The 19,655-nt window shown below is 44.1% G+C and overlaps 1 protein-coding gene and 1 pseudogene across 6 annotated transcripts in view; one reads left to right on the forward strand and one right to left on the reverse strand.

The window, feature by feature from the left end:
- Positions 1-1,170: 1,170 nt before the first annotated feature.
- LOC144305360 (elongation factor 1-alpha 1-like) lies at positions 1,171-3,091 on the reverse strand (annotated as a pseudogene).
- Positions 3,092-15,293: 12,202 nt separating this feature from the next.
- The window catches only part of ZNF18 (zinc finger protein 18), a 31,116-nt gene continuing 26,754 nt past the window's right edge, over positions 15,294-19,655 (forward strand). For 3 of the 6 annotated variants that reach the window (XM_077892617.1, XM_077892614.1, XM_077892619.1), the window contains exons 1-2: positions 15,294-15,407; positions 15,991-16,086. The gene's annotated coding sequence lies outside the window, so the exon portion shown is untranslated. Of the gene's footprint in view, positions 15,408-15,588; positions 15,748-15,772; positions 16,087-19,655 lie in introns of those variants that run through there. The other 3 variants (XM_077892618.1, XM_077892616.1, XM_077892615.1) reach the window with 2 other exon arrangements.

A 19,655-nucleotide genomic window follows, 5' to 3' on the forward strand; every position in this document is an offset into this window, starting at 1 on the left:
CAATTTGGGGGCACTGTACTGGGTCAGTGGAGAATGTGAAGTTTGATCTATGGGTCATGAGTTCGAGCCCCATTTTGGGTGTAGAGATGACTTAATAATTAAATCCAAAAAACCCCTAAAATTTCATAAACGACCAGAAGTTTTACTCCATTCTACCTCCTTTTATCACCTTCATGTCCTTTTATCATCCTTTTCCTTCCTAACAATCATCTCCATTTCCCCTTTCTTTGTATTTTCCTTTAAAAGAAACAAATCCCGGGGCACTTGGTTGGACTGGACTCTTGATTTTGGCTCAGGTCTTGATCTCAGGGTTGTTGAGATGGAGCCTCCCTCTCCTTCTCCCTCTGCCCATCCCCCACCTCATATAAATAAATAAATTTTCTAAAAAAATAAATACACATTCTAAAAATCCAGACTATCTCCTTCTTTCTCCAAACTGTGGTTTCTAAACCTCTGAATTTGTACTAGATGATTTGTTGTGAGTGCTGTGTTGTCCTGTGCATTATAGAATGTTTAGCAGCATCTCACCCTGCCCCCAACTTCTACCCAGTAGATGCCAGGAACACCAACATCCCCACATCCCCATTGTGACAATCAAAAATGTCATCAGACCCTATGTCTCCTGTGGACAAGATCTCCCCTGGTTGAGAAGCGCTTATTTAAGCTTTCTTTTTATAAAAAAATTTTTAAGATTTTATTTATTTATTCATGAGAGACACACAGAGAGAGGCAGAGACATAGGCAGAGGGAGAAGCAGGCTCCCTGTGGGGAACCCGATGCAGAACTCAATCCCAGGACCCTGGGGTCATGACCTGAGCTGAAGGCAGACGCTCAACCACTGAGCCACCCAGGTGCCCCTGATCTAAGCTTTCTTTAATGTGCATTTGAAGTACATTTTCTTAATTTATTATATTCAATAATGGGAATTTAATCGATCCACTTCTTTAACTCGGGAGGATGGAAATGAACATTTGTCATTATTATAAAATCTAAATAAAGTTACTTTTTTACTTTTTTTTTCATTAAACTTTTGTTTTAAAGGGTCTCAAAATTCTGTGACAGATTTTTGGTTAAGCTGTTTCCGTTAAAAGGTACTGATTTTAAAAACTAATAACTTAAAACTGCCACACACGCACACAACAAAACAAATAGTCCACAAAACATTCTCCTTTCCTTCTGAAGATTTTATGATGCATTGTTATCATTAACCAGTCTTTTACTATTAAACTTAAATGGCCAATTGACACAAAGAGTTCTGAGACAGTTCTTCCACCACTGATTAAGACTAGGGTGGCAGGTATTGGGGATAATATTCATTTAGCCTTCTGAGCTTTCTGGGCAGACTTGGTGACTTTACCAGCTCCAGCTGCCTTCTTGTCCACTGCCTTGATGACACCCACAGCAACCGTCTGTCTCATGTCATGAACAGCAAAACAGCCCAGAGGAGGATAGTCAGAGAAGCTCTCAACACACATAGGTTTGCCAGGAACCATATCAACAATGGCAGCATCCCCAGATTTCAAGAACTTGGGACCATCTTCCAGCTTTCTTCCAGAACGGCGATCTATCTTCTTCAGCTCAGCAAGCTTGTAAGCAATGTGAACTGTATGACAATCCAGCACAGATGCATGTCCAGCACTGATTTGGCCTGGATGGTTCAGGATAATCGCCTGAGCTATGAAGCCAGCTGCTTCCATTGGTGGCTCATTTTTGCTGTCACCAGCCACATTGCCATGACGAACATCTCTGACAGATACATTCTTGACATTGAAGCCCACATTGTCCCCAGGAAGAGCCTCACTCAAAGCTTCATGGTGCATTTCAACAGACTTTACTTCAGTTGTAACATTGACAGGAGCACAGGTGACCACCATGCCAGGCTTAAGAACACCAGTCTCCATTCGACCTACTGGGACAGTACCAATACCACCAACTTTGTAGACCTCCTGGAGAGGCAGATGCAAGGGCTTATCAGTTGGATGAGTTGGTGACAGACTGCAATCCAGAGCTTCATGCAGTGTGGTTCCGCTGGCATTCCCATCTTTACAGGTGACTTTCCATCCCTTGACCCAAGGCATGTTAGCAGTTGGCTTCAGCATGTTGTCACCATTCCCACCAGAAATTGTCACAAATGCTACTGTGTTGGGGTTGTAGCCAATTTTCTTAATGTAGGTGCTGACTTCCTTAATGATTTCCTCGTATCTCTTCTGGCTGTAGGGTGGCTCAGTGGAATCCATTTCGTTAACACCAACAATGAGTTGTTTTACACCCAGTGTGTAAGCCAGAAGGGCATGCTCATGGGTCTGCCCATTCTTGGAGATACCTGCTTCAAATTCACCAACACCAGCAGCAACAATCAGGACAGCACAGTCAGCCTCAGATGTGCCTATAATCATGTTTTTTTTTTTTAAGATTTTATTTATTTATTCATAGAGACACACACACAGAGAGAGAGGCAGAGACACAGGCAGAGGGAGAAGGAGGCTCCATGCAGGGAGCCCGATGCGGGACTTGATCCCAGGTCTCCAGGATCACACCCTGGGCTGCCGGCGGCGCTAAACCACTGCGCCACCGGGGCTGCCCTATAATCATGTTTTTGATAAAGTCTCTGTGTCCTGGGGCATCAATGATGGTCATATAATACTTGCTGATCTCGAATTTCCACAGGGAGATATCAATGGTGATACCATGTTCCTGTTAAGCTTTTAGTTTATCCAAGACCCAGGCATACTTGAAAGAGCCTTTTCCCATCTCAGCAGCCTCCTTCTCATATTTTTAAAATTAATTAATTTATTTATGAGAGAGAGAGAGAGAGGCAGAGACACAGGCAGAGGGAGAAACAGGCTCCATGCACCGGGAGCCCGATGTGGGACTCGATCCTGGGTCTCCAGGATCGCGCCCTGGGCCAAAGGCAAGCGCTAAACCGCTGCGCCACCCAGGGATTCCCCTCATATTTTTCGATAGTTCTTTTGTCAATCCCACCACATTTGTAGATCAGATGGCCAGTAGTGGTAGACTTGCCCAAATCTACGGGTCCAATGACAATGATGTTCATGTGAGTCTTCTCCATTCCCATTTTGGTTTAGATTTAGAGGTGGTTTTTACAACACCTGTGTTCTGGTGGCAAACCTGTTGTGAAAAAGCACTTTTTTACTTTTGACATGACCCACAATAATGTTTTTCTATGGGTTGGGGCCACACACTCCTAGACAAAGAAAAAGATTTCCTATTCATCATCTGAATGAAACTGGACAAGTTCATTATCAAGTTCATATGGAAAAATAAACTGAAATAGTCCCCCACAAAAATCTGAAAAAGAAGAAAAATAAGGGAATTTAGCTCTGCAAGATATTAAAATCTTTTAAATCTACAACGATTAAAATTGTATGGAGCTGGCACATGAATAGACAAACAGATGGGACTAATTAGGAAGACCAGAAATAAACTCAAATGCTTATACAAATATAGTATAATTAGAGGCGCCTGGGTGGCTCAGTCGGTTAAGTGGTTAAGAGCCTGCCTTTAGCACCTCAGGGTCCTGGGATCAGGCCCCACTCCAGGCTCCCTGCTCAGCAGGGTGTCTGTTTCTCCCTCTCCCTCTGCCCATTTCCCTGCTCATGCTCTCTTTCTTTCATAAATAAAATTCTTTAAAAAAAAAAAATCACAAGGGGCACCTGTGTGGTACAATAGGTTGAGTCTAACTCTTGGTTTGGGCTCAAGTCGTAACTTCAAGGTCGTTGAATGGAGCCCTGCTTCAGCCTCCATGCTCAGTGCAGAGTTTATTTAGGACTCTCTCTTTCCCTCTCCCTCTGCCCCTCCCCACCTCTCCTCTTTTTCTGTCTCTAAAATAAATAAATAAATCTTTTTTTTAAGGGGGGAAAATCACAAGGAAAAGAAAATACATTTACAATACTGTACTTTATTGGAAAAAAAAATCAGGTATAAGTCAACCCGCGCATTTCAAACCCATGTTGTTCAAGGGTCGACTCTATGTTTTCAGGCACATGGAGGAGATCTTAGATCGTTGTTCAGTAGACTGCGAAAGAAGTCCAGATCCCACTTCAGAGTCAAGTACAACCCTGAATCCTTGTTTTCCGTCTCCCAGATGGGACTTGAGATTCTAACTCCCTCCATCCCTTCTTTTGCTCCCAGTCCACACCGGCTATGATCTAAATAACTCTATTGCTCCTGTCATGTTTTCCAGGGCACTCAAAATTTCAAATACCATGTTCCCAATTTTGAACCATGAGATGTGAATTCTGGTTCTGGAAATATAGTTACAGTATACCTTGGCTCAATTTTGATCTATTGACCTTGACCAATTCCTTAGTATTTCTCTCTTGGGAGTTCCCACCACCATGAAATACATGAAAATGGAGAAGAAAAGTTCCTAGATGCCTACTTCCTCAGATGGATGAGCAAGCTGTTAATGTATAAGGGTGCTGACCAGGAATAAGGCTCTGACAAGGCCAGTGCCCTGCCCAGTCTGCAAGTACTCACCCCTGCTTTTTCCCGAGTACCCCCAGACCCTCTGGCCAGCAAAGCTCTCAGGCATCCCCAATGGGCTTTAAGACCCAGAATCTAAGGTGGGCATCATTAGCCTCTCATCTCTTGTATTATGGATGATATTCCTGAGCAATCCTGTGCAAATGTCTTCAGAGGTCAGGTAGTAAAGTACTGTGACTAGGTAGAGATTTGATTTAAAGGGATGATCAGGCTTACGGTGAGCGAGAAACATGCACCATAAAAGGCATTCACATTCAAAGAAAGAATTGTTAAAATTGTGCTTGCAACATGAAATACTGGCTGCCAGTTTGCAGCTCCTGGTTTGGAGGATCCACACTGGCATCAGAGAGAAGGGATCTTGGGTAGCATTCTAGAAGCTATAAATCATGTATTCCAGGGGGCCTGGGTGGTTCAGTTGGTTAAGCCTTTGGCTTAAGCCATGATCTGGGTCCTGGGATGGAGTCAGGCTCCCTGCCCATTGGGGAGTCTGCTTCTCCGTCTCCTCCTGCCCTTCCCCTCTCCACTCTCTGTTCTCTCTCTCTCCCTCTCTCTCTCTCTGTCTCAAATAATAAAATCTTTTTAAAAAAGAATACATTCCATGCCTACCTAATTATTGGTAACAATCTCCTTCCAAGATGGGCTCTTTTCTTTTTCGTGCCTTTGGCTACATGCTGTTTCTTCTGCATGTCTCCATGGGCGACCCAAATCTCTCTGTGGTGACCCTCTTCAGGACTTTCTAAGACAGGCTACCACTGCTGATTAATTTCATTTTCTCTCTGTTCTCCTAGCACTGCATAATGAAGAGGCTACATTCGGGGGGGGGTGGGAAAGTCTTTTTTTTTTTTTTAAATTGAACCCTGGTGTTGGGTTAATCCCAACTCTTTTTTCTGTGTGTTCTCCACTGTTCAGACCCTTTAGGCTAATTTGCAGTGACAGATGAGTCACCTGTCTTGCTATCTCCCCAAGGGAAGAAAGAGCTTGCTTCTCTTATTGATCTAGGAGACCTTCAGGAGTCACCACATGCTCCTGGATGCTTCTGTCAGAGAGAGAAAAGTTCAATCTGGAAAACCCAGTGCAGACAGAAGCTCAGCATGGGCAGATGTCCAGCCATCCCTAGCATCAGACAGCAGGGACAGATGGGGCTTCCCACTGTTCAATGCTGATGGGATTTTTGGGAGTTCCAGCCATCAAGAAGAGGTAAATGTCACAGGCATAGCAAGGGCAAGGGCTGGTTGTCCAATGTTGGCAGGATCATCAGCTCAGCAAAAGGTCATGCAGCCTAAAGCAAAGGAAGAGCATGGGTGCCAACAAGCGACCATGCAAAAAGCAGAAGTCAGTGGGCAAGAGGTCAAGATGAGGCAATTTTGGAGACCTGAGAAGGAGAATTGTGGGTGGCGGAAGGTTTAAGGGGGTCTGAGTCCTCTTACTCAATCCTGAAGGTTGTTACCTGAATAGAACCCTCCAGGTTTTCAAGGGGCCGTGGTCAGTTAATGAGATGAAGAATCACTCATAGTTTTTCCAGATCTGCATTTTTTCAGAAAAAAAAAAAAAGGCTGGAGTTCTTTTTCTGGCATGAACTGAAATTCAAAAAGGCATCAACATATATATAGAGTCTCCATCAGGTTTGAGTCCAACATTCAGTGAATTTTAGACCCAACTCTCTCTCTTCATGGCAGAAACTGGAATCTTAGTATCTACAGGGACACAGATTAAGCTCAGAAGCACCGGCTGACCCTAAACAAACAGAAACAAAATAAAATAAAGCTCGGGCCTGTCACAGGAAACTGCATTAGCAGGAGATAGATGGGTATCTCTGTGAGAGGACATCCACAGTTTTCTTTGGGAATTACTTGTAATCTAAATAGACAATATTTATTACACAATGCAGATTGTCATATTTTACATAACTAAATTCATTTAGTTGAGACTTAACCACATTTCTAATCATTCCAAAGTGTTTTTTTTTTTCTTCTTCTCAGATATTTGGGCATTATGTAGAAACTCTGTGGCAAAAGGGCTTATGCTCAAATATAATAATTTTTTATTACCATTTTTTTCACAAATCCATTCTAAAATGGGTGGTGTATAAATATTAGGATACCAGTAACAGTGAGATTTTACTACATACCAACCAGGCATCATCATGGGCATTTTACATACATCATTTCAGTTAATTCTCTTAACAATCCTAAGAAAAGGGACACCTGGATCACTCAGTGGTTGAGTGTCTGCCTTTGGCTCAGGGTGTGATCCCAAGGTCCTGGGCTCGAGTCCCACATCGGGCTCCCTGCATGGAGCCTGCTTCTCCCTCTGCCTGTGTCTCTGCCTGTCTCTCTCTGTCTCTTTCTCTCTCTCTGTGTTTCTCATGAATGGATAAATAAAAAATCTTTAAAAAATAAAAAATAAAAAAATCATATATCCAGGGACTCCTGGGTGGCTCAGTCAGTGAAGTGTCTGCCTTCAGCTGAGCTTATGATCCTGGGGTCCTGGGATCCAACCCCACATCATCCGGCTCCCTGCTTCTCCTTCCCACTGCTTGTGCTCTCTCTGTCTCTCAAATAAATAAATAAGATCTTTTAAAAAAAATCATATACCCAGAGGTGCCTGGGTGGCTCAGTGGTTAAGCGGCTGATTCTTGTTCTCAGATCAGGTCTTCATTTGAGAGTTCAAGCCCCACGATGGGCTTGAAGCCTACTTGAGGGGGAGAAAAATCAAATACCCAGGTCCCACCTGTCAGAGAATCAGATTATGGACAAAGGCAAGAAATCTGGACTTAACATGCCTTCTGTGTGAATCTCATGTGTGCAGCCAGGTTTAAGAAGCCTGATTTAGAGCAGTGGGCTTATGGGCTCTAGTCTTTTCTAATGAAGCACTCTTTACCAGTTAAAAAAAAATTTGAGGATGAGGAAGCAACTATCTGTAGTTGCATTATTCATAAATAATAAACATGTGCTATTTTGCCTTTATATTCTATATTATAAAACATATGCAAAGTAAAGGTCAAGGAAGGCTGAGGTGAGAATACAAAATATTTGAAAAATATTTTTCTTATTGAGTAAAGTTCTCATAAAAATATAATGAACTGGCAGCCCTGGTGGCCTAGTGGTTTAGCGCTGCCTTTGGCCCCAGGGTGTGATCCTAGAGAGCCAGGATGGAGTCCCATGTCGGGCTCCCTGAATGGAGCCTGCTTCTCCCTCTGCCTGTGTCTCTGCCTCTCTCTCTCTCTCTCTGTGTCTGTGATGAATAAATAAAATCTTAAAAAAATAATGAACAATAAAATAAATATGCTGCATTCTCTGATCAAATCCTGGTTTATACTGTTGTTGTTGTTGTTGTTGTTGTTGTTGTTGTTTTAATGCTGTGTTGTACAGAGACTTGTCAGGTCTGGTTCTAAGTTTATTTTTGACATTAGTTTTAGTAGTTGCCATAAGTGAAAAACCGCACAAAACCTCCAAATGGAAAAAGTACATCACTGGCAGTACATACTCATTTTTCAGTACCATCTGCTAATTAAGCAAAAGTTTTTGATGAAATGGGGCAACTTGTTTCCATAGTCCCTGTTTTAAGTCAGTACTTCCTGCAAACTAATTGGAAGATACAATGCATTAAAAAAAATAAAAGAAAAAAAGATTTTATTTATTTATTTATTTATTTAGAGGGTGAGTGGGGGGTGGGGCAGAGCAAGAAGAAGAGAGAGGATCTCAAGCAGGCTCTAAGCTGAGCATGGAGCCTGCTGCAGGGCTTGATCTGACCTAAGCTGAAACCAGGAGATGCTCAAATGACTGAGCCACCTAGGTGCCCCCAAAACATTTTTCATCAGACTTAGTACTTGATAGGATATTGTACAGCGTTGGGGGGCCTGGGTAGCTCAGTCAGTTAAGTGTCTGCCTTCAGCTCAGGTCATGATCCCAGGATCCTGGGATCAAGTCTCACGTTGGGCTCCTTGCTCAGTGGGAAGGCTGCTTCTCCCTCTGCTGCTCCCCCTGCTTGTGCTCTCTCTCTCTGTCAAATAAATAAATTTTTTAAAAAAGGATATTGTATGACCTTAAACATTGCTGAAAAACTATCTTCATGTTCTGGATATATATTTTTCCAGGATATATTATATATATATAGTTATATATATTATATATATGTTTGTGTATACAGCCTGTATGTAATCTCTATATATGTATAATTTATATATATTTAATAATATGTATATACACTGTCACATTACATACATATTTACATAACATATATATACTTATATTTACCAGTGTAATTATATATACACATGTATATATATATATCCTTACATACAGCATATATAAGTAAACATATTTTTGTGTATATAAGCACATATAGTTCATACAAGTATACATATATAGTTAAGGCGACATTCATCATGAATAATAGTGGATAAATGTATATTTCTAGGGCACCTGGGTGGTATCCAGAGCATGGACCTTCTTTTCCCTCAGGGCACCTCCCACACTATGACCCAAGTCTGCTCAGCATATGATAAATAAGGGGACAGTTCAGTCCATCGTATTCAATACTCATGGAACTGAGATTCTTTCTCATCTTTCTGGCTCTGTGGGTTTAGATGTTTAAAGACATCTGCCTAAGCATGCAATGACTTCTTTATTTTTATTTTTTAAAGATTTTATTTATTCACGAGAGACAGAGAGAGAGGCAGAGACACAGGCAGAGGGAGAAGCAGGCTCCCTGCAGGGAGCCTGATGGGGGACTCAATCCCAGGACCCCAGGATGGTGACCTGAGCTGAAGGCAGACGCTCAACCGCTGAGCCACCCAGGCGTCCCTGCAATGACTTTTTATACTTAAAAAAAAAAATCATAGATCTATTTGATCTATTGACCTTGACCAATTCCATTTGCTCAGCGCAAATGGTCAGCATTTCCATGAAGCCTCCACTGGTGCCCTCTACTTCCTTAAACTCAAGTCAATGAATCTTCTGTTGTTGAAGTCAACATCCCTTTTCAAATCCCTGTTTCTAGGTTTTGGTAAATTGTTAATGAGATAACAACTGATCTGACCCACTACAATCTCATGCCATTTAACTTCACCATTACATTAATTGCAAATTTTTCTCATAAGTGAAAGAAGTCTCCAGAAAAATTCCCATACCTACAAATATCTGTGCTAAGCATTGGTCTTTGAAATCCTGAAGCTGCAGAATGAGAACCCCTTGTTTAAAGACATCTTATGTCCTCAGGAATGTGGTTTGGTTAGAGAAGCATTAGGATTCATCCGCAGATTTTTTTTTAGAAGGACTCAAATTTCTCCAATCAGGTCTGTGGTCCCTCGTGTCACCTGTAAGCACACAGGAAGTCCTCTTTAGCCCCACCTGAAGCTTTCTGAACATCTTAAAGACCTCTTTCAGGACACCCCCTATAACAAAAGTGATATGTTAGGATTTCTCACCAGGAAAAAAAAAAAAAGCAGTTAGCATTTTCTTAAATACTCTCTAAATAGCCCCTAGAAGACAATGTGGCTTCCGTTTGCCATGAGTTAAATCACTGTTTGCTCCAATGAAGTCAGTAGGTTACAGACCACATCTTGATGTCACAGGGAAAGCACTAAGACTGGTTTCCGTTCCAGCCTCCCTTCCTTGCTCAGTGCAAATGGTCAGAATTTCCATGAAGCCTCCACTGGTGCCCTCTACTTCCTTAAACTCAAGTCAATGAATCTTCTGTTGTTGAAGTCAACATCCCTTTTCAAATCCCTGTTTCTAGGTTTCAGTGAATTGTTAATGAGATAACAACTGATCTGACTCACTACAATCTCATGCCATTTAACTTCACCATTACATTAATCGCAAATTTTTCTCATAAGTGATCTCCCATAAGACTCCCAAACCTTACACGATCTCTTTGAGCAGTGTGTCCTGGTTGCCAGGCTCTAACCTGGGGCATCGTGCAGCAGAGAGAGGCAAGGGGGTGAAATTTTGAGTCAGAAAAATGTTTAAACGTAAGATCAGCAACTAAATGACTTTGTGGCTTTGAGTTAGGCACGGGCCCCTCCAGATCACAGTTTTCTTATTTCTACAGTGGGAGTGTTGTTGAAAACCAACCTCTGTGCTCTGGAGCCAAAATATGTAAAGTGAAGACAGAGTTTGGGTGTAAAGAAGGAAGATAATTTATTACTTTGCCAGGCACAGGAAGCTGCAGCTAAATAACACCTCCACGACGACAAACCTGCCCAGGGCAAAAGGCTGAGAGGTTTTATAGGAAAGTACAGGATCTGGGCAGTTCCACAGGAATCTGGAACATGCTGCCAGCCGTGTGTCACGTCTTCCAGGGGATCTCATGACTAACACTGCCACCTGCCATCAGAATCTCTTTACTAAGTATACACTGAGGTCAGCGAGGTGTCAATAACGATACCGAGTTCCTAGAACAAAGGATTCTACAGAAAAATGAGTGAAGGGGATGTGAGGGAGGCTTCAAGAGTAGGGAAGACACAAACGTGTTCAGTTTAAAGTCAAGCCTTGATGAAGCACCAGTTGCTCCAGTTTTTTTCCATCTTTATTTCCATCCATCTTTACATTTCTATACTGGTTTCAGGAGCAAGAATATTTGCTGTGTCTGCTTGTCATGAGGACCGGGCTTTTCCTTTCAAAGTGAACATTTTTTAGTTTGTAAAAATCCTAATTGGCTCTGCAATTTTGTTGTATCCTTCCTTCCTTTTCTGCCCATAATGCTTTTCATTTTTTAAATAGTTTCTACTTCTTTTACTCTTTGAACAATCCAGAATTCTTTTTTCTTTTTTAATTTTTATTTATTTATGATAGTCACAGAGAGAGAGAGAGAGGCAGAGACACAGGCAGAGGGAGAAGCAGGCTCCATGCACCGGGAGCCCAAACGTGGGATTCGATCCCGGGTCTCCAGGATCGCGCCCTGGGCCAAAGGCAGGCGCCAAACTGCTGCGCCACCCAGGGATCCCACAGTCCAGAATTCTTATTTAGAAATTTCTTTCAGGGCAGCCCCGGTGGCGCAGCGGTTTAGCACTGCCTACAGCCCAGGGCATGATCCTGGAGACCCCAGATCGAGTCCCTCGTCAGGCTCTCTGTATGATGCCTGCTTCTCCCTCTGCCTGTGTCTCTGCCTCTCTCTCTCTCTCTCTCTCTCTCTCTGTCTCTATGAATAAATAAATAAAATCTTAAAAAAAAGAAAACCCTCTTTAAAATAAATAAATAAATAAATAAATAATAAAAATTTCTTTCAAATTGAGGTGCTTGGCCTGCTCAGTCAGTGGAGCGTGCGACTCTTCTAAGTTCGAGCCCCACGTTGGGTGTAGAGATTACTTAAAAATAATTTAAAAATCATTGGCTGCTTGGGTGACTCAGTCAGTTAAACGTCTGCCTTCAGCTTAGGTTATGATGTTGGAGTCCCAAGATTGAGCCCCGCATCTGGCTCCCTGCTTGCCAGAGAGTCAGCCTGCCTCTCTCTCTCTCTCTCTCTCTCTCTCTCTCCTCCTGCCTCTGCTTGTAGTCTCTCTCCTAAATACATACATACATACATACAATCTTTTTAAAAAAAATCTCAGATTGGTCTATGATTTCTAATTTTTGGGGTGCAGTTTCTCTCATTTAAAAAAAAAACTGGTGACAGTCCTTTTTGATGGATTGCTTTTGGTGAAGCTTATAATTTACGACTTTAAGCTTCTCTTCAGTGAAGAATGTTTTCTGTGGGTGCTTCATGTGGCCTAAATTGGAGTACCCTGGGGTTTTATCATTCAAAGATCAACCTTTCCTCTGCTCAAGGATACTTGTTCAGTAGCTGTCTCTTCTCTCCCATGCACTGCAAGTTTGTCCTCCCTGCTGAATCATTCCGCTCAGCATATAAACATGCTGTAAATACCTCCTAATTTGTCTCATTTTTATATTTCCCTTTATAGCAAAACTTTTTGAATGACTTGTCTCTATTTGTTGCTCCAGTTTTTCTCTATTGAAGCGCTCCATTCGGGCTTTCTCCACCCTCAGCTACTCTTGTTAAGGTCACCAGTGATTCCCTTGTTGCTGAAACCAAGGGTCAATTATCAATCTTCATTGTACCTTCTATCACTAGCTTTTGATTCAGTTAATTTACTGACTCTTTCTTTTTTTGAACATTTTGTACACTTGGGCTCCAGGACATCACTCTGTCTTTGTTTTTCTCCTCAGTGCTCCTTGATCTCTCTCTCTCTCTCTTTGATGGGTCCTCCTTATCTTCTTGACCCAACATGTTAATGTGTCCCAGGATTCCTCATACCTCTTCTCTTATTTTCACTCATGGTCTCAGGGCTTGGGCATTTGCTATTTCCTGTGACTGGAAAGCTCCTCCAGATATCCTCAAGCTTTGCTCCTTCAGTTCAGCTCTGGGTTCTGTGTTGTTTTATCAGTTGTCTTATCAGGTAACTCTTCCCTGATTGTTCTATTAAATTATATTCCATTCCTAACATTGTACATGCCCTCTCACATTGATTTAATTTTCTCCACAACACTTGCCATTATCCAACATGTTTATTATTACTTGTGTATCTAATTGTCCAACTCTTTCGCAAAACAGAAGTCTTCCGAGGGCAGGAACGTTATTTGTTTAGTTCACTGTTGGATAGCCAGGTGTTGGAATAGTGCTGGGCACAGGAGGCATCTGAAAAATATTTGCTGAATGAGCGAGTGAATAAATTAATGGAAATAGATTATATTTTTCCATAATTTCCTAAACTGAGGTAGATATCTCCCAACTTTTAATATATTTCGTTGTTCGGTCTGTTCAGAAAGAAGGGAAATTTCATGCTTCACCTCAAGTTGTCAGTTTATTTTTTAAAAGATTTTTAAAATTTATTCATTAGAGAGAGAGAGAGAGAATACGAGTAGGGGGGAGGGTCAGAGAGAGAGGGAGAAGCAGACTCCCCACAGAGCAAGGAGCCTGATTCTGCACTTGATCTCAGGATTCTGGGATCATTCCCTGATTTGAAGTCAGATGCTGAATGGACTAAGTCACCCAGGTGCCCCTTAGGTTGCCAGTTTATAAAGAAATTGTTAAAGTACTGAGTGTCACTTCAATGTCAAGGAGCCATCTATCAGCATTAGAGTTTTTACTCTGAGTTTCATGGGTTCTGAGGGTGGGCTTCAGAGCTCTGGGAACTTCCTGAATTGGTGTGGAAAATGTCATATATGTGTATGGGCATTTCCTTGGGCAAGGATTTATAGCTTCCACCAGATTCACAAACTATCTGTGGCCCAAGGAAAGGTTTTGAATTTGAATTACTGTTATCTTCCTTGAGTACTGAACAGCTAAAAGCTTCAATGTTGAAGATGAGAGCACATCATCTCTTTCCAAATCAGCTTATCTCTTGACTTTCCTAAAAGTAATGCCCTTTGTGTCAGAAGAAAGAGCCACTGAGGTATCTCTTTAAATTATTCCTGATAGGGGCACCTGGTGGCTCTGTGGTTGAGCATCTGCCTTTGGCTCAGGGTGTGATCCTGGGATTCTGAGATCAAGTCCTACATTGGGCTCCCTGCAGGGAGCCTGCTTCTCCCTCTGCCTATGTCTCTGCCTCTCTGTGTCTTTCATGGATACATAAAAAAATAAATAAAAAATAAAATATTCCTGATAAATCGCCACCCTGCTGTTCAGGGACTCATAAAGTAGCATTGTTGACAAGTCAACTTTAGATAAATTTCCACTTGGGTTAAGCTGAAATAGTTTTCACATGCTGGGTCTTGTTCAGGCCCTGGGACCTAGAAGAACACGTTAAATCCCTTTTCCACTGGTTAGTATTTCAGATCCTCCTTCTTCCAAAGCCTTATTTCTTCAGAGGAGGTGTCTCCACTTCCTCTACATGATGTGAGCCAGGGCAGCTCTTGTTTCTGAGCGCTTCCCCAGTTTGCCAATCACCCAAGATTGAGCACACATATGATACACAGTAGGAGTCCCATCTCCCAGATTTGGATTTGATACTCGTATCAGTGCTGCTGAGTTTCAAAATGACAGCTGTGTCCACGTGCAGGATGGATGTGAAAAAGAGACAGAGGTGGAGAATGGGGGTGGTGTCTGAGAGATGAGGCAAAATCATAGCACTTCCAGACTTCTGATGACAGGAGGGGAGAGAGGATGATGACATTCTTGTCCAAGTAGAGCCTGGTGAAGGCAGAAGGAGGGAGACAGACGAAGGCAAAGTTGGGAAGACAGGTTAGCTAGTACCTCGCTGAATTCCAACATAGGGAAGTGGGAAGAAAGCGCCCAGGAAACGCAGAGTTGGTGTGAGTTAGAGCTGCAGGACAGAGGGAGACTGGGGAAGCCTGGGTGGCTCAGGTCGTGACCCCGGGGTCCTGGGATCAGTCTCGCAGGGAGCCTGCTTCTCCCTCTGCCTGTGTTTCTCACGAATAAATAAATAAAATCCTAAAAAAAAAAAAAGAGAGAGAGAGAGAGATGGAGGAAATGAAATGCCGCAAAGCCCAAAGGTAGGGGAGGGGAGGGGAGGGAAGGGGAGGGAAGGGGGGAGGAAGGGCAGCCAGCGAGGCCCCCTGCCTAAGCACCTGCCGTACCTGCAGGGTCGCAAAGGCGTGGGGCCGGCACAGCGTCTGCTACGGACCAGGGAATTATCCCGGTGGATCGTCGCAGCGCCTGGCCCAGTGCCTGGCCCAGAGGAGGGCCTCGCTGGCCCACCGCTCGCGGGCAGGCGGAGGAGCCAGCGCACCAGCCTGCAACCGAGGAGCCGAGGGCCGGCTGCGGGGACCAGGAGCCCGCGAGAGGGGCGGGGCGACGCGAGAGGGGCGGGGCGACGCGGGCGGCCAATCGGAGCCCGCGCCCCAGCGCCGGCCCCGCCCCGCCGCCCGACGCCGACGCCGCCGGCGCGCGCAGCTCCCCCCCTCCCGGAAGTGCCTCCGGAGCCGGCGCCGCGGGCCGAGGTGAGCGCGCCCGGGCTGGGCGGGTCTGGCTGCGGCCGCCCGGGGTCGAGCTTGGCGGGGCCCGCGTTTGCTCGGGGCTCGGCCGGCCCCCGGGGAGCGGCGGCGGGGCTGGAGGACGCGCCACCCACGGTCTCCGGGGGCGCGGGGACGCGGCGGGTGCGGAGGAGGGGCAGCGGGGCCCCTCCAGCCCCTCGACCCGGAGCCTGAGGACCCCGCCGGACTCCCCGGGCACGCACGCCCCTGGACCCGCCCCGAGGCCGGCCGCGTCCTCCGCCTTCCGCGAAACGCTGGGACGGAGAAGGCCCTCCGTGGGCCGATGCGCGGAGCGTCTCTCCCCGGGGTGCGCGGGTGGAGGATGCCCGGGTGGGGAGCGCTGCCCCGGCCTCCCGGGCGCACAGTGCCGGGAGCGCCCCACCTCGGCGAGTGCGACAGCCCCACGGGCCCGCCCCCCCAAGCCCCCCAAAGTTGGCAGCTCGCCTTCCCGGGGCGCAGGCCTCGCTTGGAGCAACCTGGGTTCTCGCGCGGCCGCCCCTTGTGAGCCAGGGGGCCTCCTAATGGGTCCACGATGATGCTTGCCTTGCAGGGGCATCGTGAGGACTAGAAATGGCATGAGCAGGGCCTAATATGGAGCTGACACGTAGTGCTGGAGCAATAACTACTCAGACGCTCCTTGGAGACGGTAAGGCAGGAGTGTCTTCGGGGGCGGGGCTGCTGCGACGCGGTTTTGCAGGGGCAGGGAGCGGTTTGGGGGCTGCGGTCTGCAACAAGGAGTGGAGAATGCTAGCGGGGGAGCCCGGGGGCCGGGCCGGGCGGGAGGGGCCGTGGATGGAAATTGACATCACGGGTAGAGGGAAGAACCCTGAACCCACTGGACTGGGTTTTTTTTTTTTTTTTTTTTTTTTTTTTTCTCCCTCTGAAGGCAGGCCTGGGTGAGAAAGCATTTGATCAGATATCCGGGCTGGTCAGATACCATGGTTGCTGTAGCATTTGGCCAGCTAATCAGAGGTGACGGACTTTCCCTAAACTGGACTCAGTCAGCCAGGATTCTTGCTAAAACGGGACTAGAAGGGCCAAAAGGCCAGGCCTCTGTGGGAGCCTGGCGAAAGTTTGCTTAAGGAAAGAGTGTTTGTCAGTAGTATGTACACAACAAAGAGCTACTCGTATGCATATGTATAGTAAGTATGCTTACCTGAGGGTGCATGTTGAGTTCACTCTCGTTTGTTATAGTTTTATTCTTTTAAGATTTTTAATTAAAGATTTTATTTATTCATTTGAGAGAGAGAAAGATAGCGAGAGGGAGAAAGCATGAGCAGGGGGAAGAGGGAGAAGCAGGCTCCCCGCTGAGCAGGGATCCTGCCTAGGGAGCCCAACTCAGGGCTCCATCCCACGACCCTGGGATCACAACGTGGGCCAAAGGCAGATGCCTCACCGACTAAGTCACCCAGGTGCCCCTATTTGTTATAGTTTTATTTTTTTTATTTTATTTTATTTTTTTTTAAGATTTTATTTATCTGAGATCCCAGGGTGGCGCAGCGGTTTGGCGCCTGCCTTTGGCCCAGGGCGCAATCCCGGAGACCAGGGATCGAATCCCACGTCGGGCTCCCGGTGCATGGAGCCTGCTTCTCCCTCTGCCTGTGTCTCCGCCTCTCTCTCTCTCTCTGTGTGACTATCATAAATAATAAATAAAAATTAAAAAAAGATTTTATTTATGCATGAGAGACACAGAGAGAGAGGCGGAGACACAGGCAGAGGGAGAAGCAGACTCCCTGCGGGGAGCCCGATGTGGGACTCGATCCTGGGACCCCGCAATCATGCCCTGAGCCAAAGGCATACGCTCAACCACTGAGCCACCCGGGTGTCCCTGTCACAGTTTTAATCACAACTACACATTGGGGATCACTTGAAATGTTTTTTTCATAGTAGGAGCAGATACTCATGAAATCATGGACTCTAAACTATACCCTCTGTAAAGTAATTGGGGAATAATTGAGACTTTTTTAAAAAAAGATTTTATTCATTAATTCATGAGAATATTCAGAATATTCATATATTTTGTTCTGTTTTTCTGAAGAACTCTGGTTAATACATTGGGTCTTGCTTTATTTATTTATTTATTTATTTATTTATTTATTTATTATTTTAAAAAGATTTTATTTATTCATGAGAGGCACACACAGAGAGAGAGAGAGGCAGAGACATAGGCAGAGGGAGAAGCAGGCTCCATGCAAAGAGCCTGACATGGGACTCGATCCTGGGACTCCAGGATCATGCCCTGGGCCAAAGGCAGGCGCCAAACCGCTGAGCCACCCAGGGATCCCCTTGAGACGTTTTTCTTAGCATTTTGTTTGGGTGGAATTACTGAAAGCAGATTTAAGTATTTTATATGATTTATAATTTTCCCTAAATGTTACCTGAACTGCTCTCTTAGTTCAGGAAGCAAAAACATTTGAGTAAGTCTACCCATCTGTCTCCTGCTATCTGAAATCTTTCTACTTGTTATTTGAAACTCAGGAAAATTGATTTAGATAATGAAAGATTTTTATTTATTTTAAATTTATTAAAGTTTTATTTATTTATCTTAGAGCATGAGGGAGAGAGGGAGAGGGGGAGAGAACCCCAGGCAGACCTTGTGCTAAGCGCATAAAGCCAAAAGCAGGACCTGGTCCTAGGACTCCGAAATCACCACCTAAGCTGAAACCAAGAGTTGGCTGCCTAACCGACTTCACCACCCACGCACCTTATTTAAAAAAATTTTTAAAGTAGACTGTGCCCAGCAACTCGGGGTTTGAACTCACAATCCTGAGATCAAGAATAGGACACTTGGGGCACCCAGTAGTTCAGTCAGTTAAATGTGTACCTTGGGCTCAGGTCATGATCTCAGGGTCCTGGGATTGAGCCCCACGTGGGGCTCCCTGCTAGTGGGGAGTCTGCTTCTCCCTCTCCCTCTATCCCTCCTCCCGTTCATTTTCTCTCCCTCTCTCTCAAATAAATACATAAAAATTATTTTTTTAATAAATAAAAATCTTAAAAAAAAAAGAGTAGGACACTTGACTGAGTCCCCCAGGTGCCCCTTGTTCAATTTTTTAACATATTTATTCAAAACTACATTTTTTTCTCTAGAGCTTTAGTGATCACCTATACATTTTGATAATGTGTTTTCACTATTAATATGAAAACATTTTAATTTTGTGGTGCCTGGGTGGCTCAGTTGGTTAAGTGTCTGCCTTCTGCTCAGATCGGGATCCCAGGATTCTGGGATCTAGCCCCACATCTGGCTCCCTGCTCAGTGGGGAGTCTGCTTCTCCCTCTACTCCTCCGTCTCCCCCTGCCACTCTCTTTGCTTGTGCTCTCTCAGTCAAATAAATAAATAAAATCTTTTAAAAAAAGGCAAAACATTTTAGTGTCCACTATGATTTTTTTCTTTGGCCGTACGTTGTATTAGTTATTTAATACATATATTGGCATCTAGATGTCTTACTGGTTTCTAATTTCATTGCACTGTGGTCAGAGCATACATTCTTTGGGATTCTAGTCTTTTGAAATTTATTTATGCATATGATCTGCTCTGGTGAATGTTTCATATGACCTTGAAATGAATGTGTATTCTGTGGTTGTTGTCTGAATGTCTGTTAGATTGAGTTGGTTTATAGTGTTCAGATTTTCTGTAGCCTTACTGATTTTGTTTGTTTGTTTGTTTTGGTCTTCTCATTGTATCAACTATGAGGATTTGTCCCTTTAGACCTGATACTAGGTGTATATACTTTTAGGGTTTTGTGTTCTAAATGATTGGACCCATTTATCATAATGAAATGTTCCTTTTTCTTTTTTTCTTGAAGTCTCTTGCCTAGATACTAATAAAACCATACCAGGTTTTGTATGCTTGCTGTTTGTATAGGATATCTTTTCCCCATTGTTTTGTTTCTAAACTATCTGCATCTTTATGTATTAAATATCTCTTGTAGACACCGTATGGTTGGGCCATTTCTAAATCTGGCAATCTTTATTTTATAATTCAGTGTTTAATCCATTTACATTTAATGTGATTACTGATATGATTATTAGTCTATCACATTGTCTTTTTTGGTGTAGTCCCAGTGGCTTATTTTTGCTTTTATTTCCTTTGCCTGAGAAGATATATCTATAAATATGTTGCTAAGGGTGTCCAAGAGATTGCTGTCTGTGTTTTCCTTTAGGAGTTTTATGGTTTTGGGTCTCACATTTAGGTCTTTAATCTATTTTCAGCTAAAT

This window comes from Canis aureus, chromosome 3 (genome assembly GCF_053574225.1).
Source record: "Canis aureus isolate CA01 chromosome 3, VMU_Caureus_v.1.0, whole genome shotgun sequence".
Lineage (NCBI taxonomy): Eukaryota > Metazoa > Chordata > Mammalia > Carnivora > Canidae > Canis > Canis aureus.